Below are 7,098 nucleotides of genomic sequence, written 5' to 3'. Positions count from 1 at the left end.
TCCCTTGGTAGTTTGTTCCAGTGGTTAGCCAGGAAAAATACTGGTGCTTTCCTCCCTGAGCCATTAGCTCTTGTTATAGTACCTCTGCTAGATCAAAGAGCCCTCTAGTACACAGTATTTTCTCCCCACTGAGTTTTTTATGGAGAGTAATCAAATCACTTCTTGGTGTTTTTCATATACCAGCCATAAAGCAGCACTGCATGTGCTGCATGTCATAGAGGTAGGGTGCTGTGCACATATCATCCAGCTTGGGTCCGTTTCTGTGAAGGCTGTTTCCCCACCGCCGATGCCCACTCCGGGAAATCATGGGTCTTCATCCAGGTTCTTCTCCTCCCAATGTCAGTTTGTGCCTGCTGCTCGGGACCTCCTTCCCACGACAGGGGAACTCTAGGGGCCAGGCCTGGTTCTAGGGACCCCAAATCAGGATGAGACTTGTGAGCCAAGTTATTCCATATCCATCAACTGCAGATACTTGCACCTTCCTCTGGAATTGTCTTCTGGCCTCAGCTGGAATCTGGACTAGATGGTCCACGGGCTTGATCCAGTGAACAGTTCCTGTGGTGTCAGCTGATGTTACCTGTTTAACACCATCTCTTTTTTGGAGTCTCACCCCTGCTCTGCTTACAAACTAGCTAGCTTGTAGGGCTGGATGGAGATTGGTTGCCATGTTCCAGGTGCAATTTAAAAAATAATGTTTTCTGTAATTCTCCCAAGAAAAATCTTTTTCATCAAAATGAAATGTTTTAAAAACTGAGGTTTTCTTTCTCCTTTTTCCTCCCTATGAGAAAAAGAAGGAAAATGAATTGTAGAATGAAAAAAAGAGAGAAGTGTTCCTATTGAATCAAAAAAATTTTTTACATTTTCTTTCGTTAGAGGTTTGAAAATTTAGACAACACTGTCTTTTCAAATGAATAAATGCTTGTATTGGGGGGAAAAAACAGGCAGCTGTAGTGGAAGGCAGAGCCATCCCAACATAGGATGCACATTTTGGGGGCCTAATCATCAAGATGCCAAGAATCAGTTCCCAGCAGCTGGCCACATTGCTGTTTGACCTCACCGCTGCCCCATCCCTCTCCCCCTTCCCACTTTCTCCTTGTTGGTTTCCTGGGGTGTTTTAACACATGCTTCAGCAGGGGTTGCGGGTGCTTTAATCAGAGTGGATCCAAGAGTTGCTTTAATTAAAGCACCCACAGCACCTCGTGCATCGGTGTCCCTGTACTTCAAAATGGCAGCAGGGGCGCTTTAACTAAAGCTCGTCAAACAAGCTTTAGTTAAAGCACTCCCACCACCGTTTTCAAGTACAGAGACACTGACAGTGATGAGATGTGGAGGCTGCTGGAGCATGCTAATTAGCACGCTCCAGCAGACTCAATCGAGTCGGCTCTGACACACTGTAATTATAGCAAATCAGAGCAGCCTCCCTGCACATCTACAGGCACCTGCTGTGGATGGTGTTACTTTCAGTCACCTTTTCCACTCTTTGCTGAGACATCCCACAGGCCTGACCAGCATGCTGCCAACAGTGACCCAATTTTTATTACCAGGTGTTTTACAGCACCATGTGCTGCAGCTGCCACTGACAGCTGAATGGCGTTACACTGCTCTGCCCTCCCCTTTTGCCCTGCTCAGAACCGGGAGATCAGGTATCCGCTGAACCCACACATGGGCTATGCACACAGGCCTGGGATCAGGCTGCTGGATACAGGCTGCCTGGCAGTGCAGGTACAACTGATGCATACAGCCTCTACAAATAAAGAGCTGCAGTACTTATTGGCTTTTCAAGCCCATCATAAATTACCCAGCTAGGAGCTGGGATAGCACCAGCCTTTCAGCCTCCTCCCTCTTTCTTGATGGAGGAATTGATTTGAATTAGAGTCCTCATCCTCCCAGCTTTCAAAACCAACTTTCTACTGGGGACAATAGGTCACAGAGCTTGAGGGTGGCCGGGGTGAGATCTTAAAGGGACAGCACCAATACTGCGAAGGCCAAACATTCACAAAACATGGTTTGTGCATCCAAAAATCATTATAAATTGGCTTACAAGTAACTCACACTTGTGCACGCGCATGCACACACACACACACACAGTAAATCTGGAGTTGTTTTTACTTTGCCTTCTGTTTCTGTGAGCCTCAAGAAAGGCCTTAGATCAGCAGCTGGCAACTTTTTGGAGCCACATGCTGAACAACTTGGCTGCAGACGGAGGCAGGCCACTGTTCCAACCAGGCCACTGTTGTCACAGCTTTTCCTGCCACTGCTTATTCCCACCCCCTAGCTGCGGAACGGACACAGCTCCCAGCTACTCAGCCCTGGTATGGATGCAAGCAAAGCACCCCACTGGTGGAAAGCTGCCAAGCCCCACTGGATCCACAGGCCGGATCCAGTTGCACAGAGAGACATATCAGGGCTGCCTGTTGCCATCTCCTTCACTAGATCATGTTTTCCAGCTTTTCTCAGCACTTGTGATGGCAGAGAACTTAATTTCTACCATGAAAAGTGAGTTCTTACTGTACTGCATGCCTGCAGGAGCTGGGGTTTAAAAGAAAAACATCACAGGACTCATCAAAAAATCACAAGAGTTGGCAGTACTGTCTGGAGAAGTCAAACCTCAACCCCCCCCAGTTTCCTCAGCAGGTTCTGCAGGTAAATGAAGTGCTGGGCTTAACTGTCGTATGTCTGCCCTCGCCTCTCTCGCACAGCCTGGACTCTCACTCCACCCGCATCCAGCCCTCTGAACTACGGGACTGCCTTTCCGCTGAAGGGGAATGCTCCACAGATGAGACTTGGGTGGGAACAGTGTTTCCCAAGTGCAGACCATGACCTCCTTTTTCCATCCTTCACATTTGCACAGTTAGGAAGTGTACCTGTAAGTGGGTTAGCTGCTGGGAGACTAAGAGAAAAGCAGTTCAGGGCACTTGATTTGTTCAGTGAATTCAGCTGGAATTGCCTGACTGAATGAAGAGGATCACTTTCAAGCACCTTGGGCCCAGCATGAGTCCTAAACAACACAGTATTTACTATATATTCCTGTAATAGGAGCAGGGGACACACAGGGGCACAAATGACTTGGCAGTATTGGACAGTCATTCTCCAGTCCACTGCCCATGCACATATGCCATCATCTTCCTTGTAAATCTCCGTGTCAGGGCTATATAACTCAGCCAATGCAACTCTTCCAGCCACCAGCCCTTGTGGAATACGGGGACATGGCAGAGGCAGATGCTGCGGCAGTGGCTCCATTGCCCCTTTACAACCTGAGGGAAAGGTTCTTTTTCTTCACCTCCTCTTCAGCAAAAAGGGTGTGGGGCTGGAGTTAATGATAAAGATTTCTGGGTCTCAAAAGTTCAGTTGTTTGCATTCAATAGGATACTATTTGAAGGCTTGCTGCAAAGCCCATGGAAGGCAAGGAGAATCTTTTAACTGAAAGCAATAGCCTTCGAGGATCAGGACCAAAGAACTCTATTATAGGAGATTTATATGTCAAAGAGTTTGGGGTTTCTTGCTCTATGATGCAATCAGCCTTACCGATCAACCTAAAGCAGCTGATTGTGGCCAAAGACACCTTCAGTGTTACTCCCAACCAGGCATCCTAGTCAATTGTATTTCATAGCCAGACTGCACTGAAGATTTTGACCACATGTGTGCATAAGAACCTGGTCACCAGCCTGGTCACTGCTCTCATTTTGGGTCAGTTTCCCTACAGTCATTTCTCATGCATCCAGATCAAGCAGGAAAGTTTATAAGCTTCTTTTATTTATCTAAATAATGCTACAGGTCATACAAATACAGCCATGGTTAAGGCAACCCTGTCAGGTATGGTTTACAGCTTTCTGTTAATATTTTTGCTCCTTGAAATAAACACCCCATGGGCCTGAAAATCCATTTTCTTTTCTTTGGAGTGTTTAATTTGGCAAATGCAAAACTCCTCCTTCTCCCCCTCTCCAAACCCTGGTGTTTCTTATGGACTTTAAGCCAGTGTGGTTCCCTACCTTTCACTGTGGTTTCCTGTTTGTCTGTGCACCATCTCTGTCATCAACAGTACAGAGCTGTGAATGGTGGGGCCTGCTTGCTCCCACCAGTGCAGGCCAATGGCAAACAGTCTGTCTAGAGTAGATGTGCATCTCCCTGAATCGCCCTCCATGAGTACATTTGGATGGCATACCCCTGGCAGATGGGGCAGGATTGGGCAGGGAAGAGACCAAGCCAAGCACAGGGTGGAGGTACTGATTCATCAGTTCTTCCAAGCTGACTTCCCTTCTTGGGTCTCCAAGGAAGCCAAGGAGTGAATATTCCCCTAGGTTCCACTATTTCAGCAGACACAGGATATGTAAAAGGCCACCCCTTTTGCTCCTCTGGGGGGTCAATTAGACAATTACGGTGGGTACATGAGGCTTGTGGGACAATGCCATAGAGCTCCTCTATACATTACTTAGAGCCACTGAGTTTCGCATGGTTTTCATCCAAACTCATGCGGCATTCACAGTTTCCTTGAAGTGAAGCTGCATTGTACAGAGTTACAAAATTCCCTGAGCTTTTTGGTCTTTGACAAGACACAAAAACTAGCTGATTTTTACTTGATTTCACCCCTGTTTCAAATGGACTCTTCTGCTGCTGTAGGCTCTACCCAACAGCAAAGTTTCTGTCTTCCCTAAATGTTGACAACTGGGAAGAGTTTAAAATACATTGGTAGCCAGAGAGTAGGTTTTGGCTTTGTGTCTAGAATGCAAAAGATTTTCCAACTAGATTGTGATAACTTTAAAAACATGTACTTTTTTGGCCTAGAGCTACAGCAGTTGACTGTGTGTTCCATAGGATGGGCTGTGTAGAAGCAAGTCTGAATAGAGTTGAGATGCTTAGTTTGTGGCAGCAGTGGTAAGGTAGCTTGAACTCAGCCCTCTTTCTTGAGTACCCTCCACGCTTCCATTGCTCTTGTGCAAGTATGTCATTAAAATGGCTGCCATGTTCTGAGTTCAGTCCTATTCCCAATTAAGTCAAAATAAATCCAGGAGCATATAGACAGGCTGCAAATCAAAGTCCTCTGGCAGTTAGGAAAACAAAGATAAGGCATGAGTGAGGAAAGGTGGGAAGGGAAAGTTATGACCTGCATTCAGTTATGGTTATGTCAGATGTAAATTGTAAGCTCCAAATTGCTGACAGGCCCTGGGAACTGTCTGACCATATCTTGTCTGATTCTGTGATGCAAAGAGTTCATTAGGGAGCTGAAAGGAGGGAGCTATTTATACTGATGCAGCAGAATATTTGCTCTTTCTTCTGCTTTTTTTCCTTAGCTATGAGAAATGTGACAAGCCACATTCCCTTCTGTAACACCTGATGACCAAGTGGCAGTCACCTTGCTTGATTAAACTGGCATCAGAGATGTGGAACTGTTCAAGAAAAAGGTGGCCGCTGATGGACTTTGGTCATCTACTTGACCTTGATTTCTACTGGCACCATGCTGCCCAAGGCAGCTGCCTTCCTGAGTCTAGAAGAACAATTGTCCTTTGGCTGACAGCAAAGAACAGTGCATTAGTTTATAATAGGTTAACTTGCATACAAATATGCCTGAGGCCAAACTTTTCCATGTGTAACTCGATTACACACAGGAGAATGTCCTCTTGTCTCAGTACAAAATCTCAGCCCCAGACCCATGTTATTAAATGATCAGACTTCTCTCAAACTGATCAGGTACTGGCCTGAGAGCCCCACAGCTGAACTCTTCTAATTATTATTGAATGGGCAGTGTGAGGCAGTGGCAGAGCAAGCTTCCCCACACTGGCTTATCTCCAGTTGGAGAGATCATCTTTGCTTCCAGGAACCTTTCTGCTGATAGTTAGCTGGTCAGTGCCAATTACAATGATAGGTTTTGGGTAATATGTTCCTTATTGTCATGTAAGTTGACACTCAGAATCAGCCTCTGAAACAGGGGGTTTGGTCTTGGAAAGGCAGATATGCCATAAAAGACCAAATCAAAGGGCACCTGTCTTATTGGCTGCATTTAGTATAATTGTTGTATTGATCTCAACTAACTCCCCACCTTCCCCTCGCCCGGGAGCTCCAGCCATCCTACTATACCACTGAGCCAAAGCCACTTGAAAGCTTCTGGTTTGAGTCTGCCTGCCAGCCCCACAAAACCAGAAGCCAGGAGAGGAAGAGCTCTCCAGGCAGGAGGGTTTTCTTCCTTCCAGATTTAACCATAGCTTTCAGATTAAATGAAGTCAGGGCAGGCATTTAAACCAAAAACAATCCACTGCTGGACTGTCCCAGTCAGGGCAGTCTCTCCCCTCCTGGAACTGACCTAGGTCTGGTCCCTCTTCCTTTGTGGGACCTGTTTGTACCATTAAACTGTGCTTTTCACATTGCTGGTCTCAGAAAAGACCTCTAGGTAAAGACAAAGGGGGTGCCAGCCAAGCTACTCTCTAGCGCTGCCAAAGGTGCTAGTCTCAGAAGTAGGAAAACTATTCATCTTGTGCCCTGGGGGGAGAAGTTGAGGAGGAGGCACTGCCAGGAAGAAAAAGAACAGCTGCACTCAGCAAATGAAAGCAGCATATTGTGGCTGGTCTACAGTAGGGCAGTTTGGCTAGTGCAGTCTAAAGCCAGTGGAAATTGGACTGAAAGTCAGCAGCTCATTGACTGGGGTTAAGCCAAAGATCTCTGTGTAGCCTTAGAGCTACAGCACTGGGGAATCATTGGCCTTTTCTTTTCCTTTTTCTTTCCTTCATACCTTACCTGTTAAATGAGCTGTCATCAGCTGCAGCCTCCCACCTTGGTTTCTAAATGGTTGTGGCCCCTCTTATGTGAAGCTAGATTGAAGTGTGCCTATGTTACATCACAACCAGACTTCAAACCAGGGTCTTCTTGAGTCTAGTTTGAACTGTGGCTGTTTCCTGTGACACCAAAGAGAATGGGAAAATAGTTCTCTTTGCCCACAAATCCCCTTGTTACTTTTATTGGATGAAGTGGTTCCTGCTTCCTTCTGTGAACTGTTTCATAGTTTCATAGTTGGTAGGGTCGGAAGGGACCTGAGCAGATCATCTAGTCCGACCCCCCGCCATGGCAGGAAAGAGTACATCTAGTCTCCTCTTAAAGACCCCCAGGGTA

The sequence above is a fragment of the Crocodylus porosus genome, unplaced genomic scaffold, assembly GCF_001723895.1.
Source record: "Crocodylus porosus isolate Cpor-Errol unplaced genomic scaffold, CroPor_comp1, whole genome shotgun sequence".
In the NCBI taxonomy this organism is placed as follows: domain Eukaryota; kingdom Metazoa; phylum Chordata; order Crocodylia; family Crocodylidae; genus Crocodylus; species Crocodylus porosus.
The sequence above is the reverse complement of the archived record's forward strand: the minus strand, read 5'-3'. Positions refer to the sequence as shown.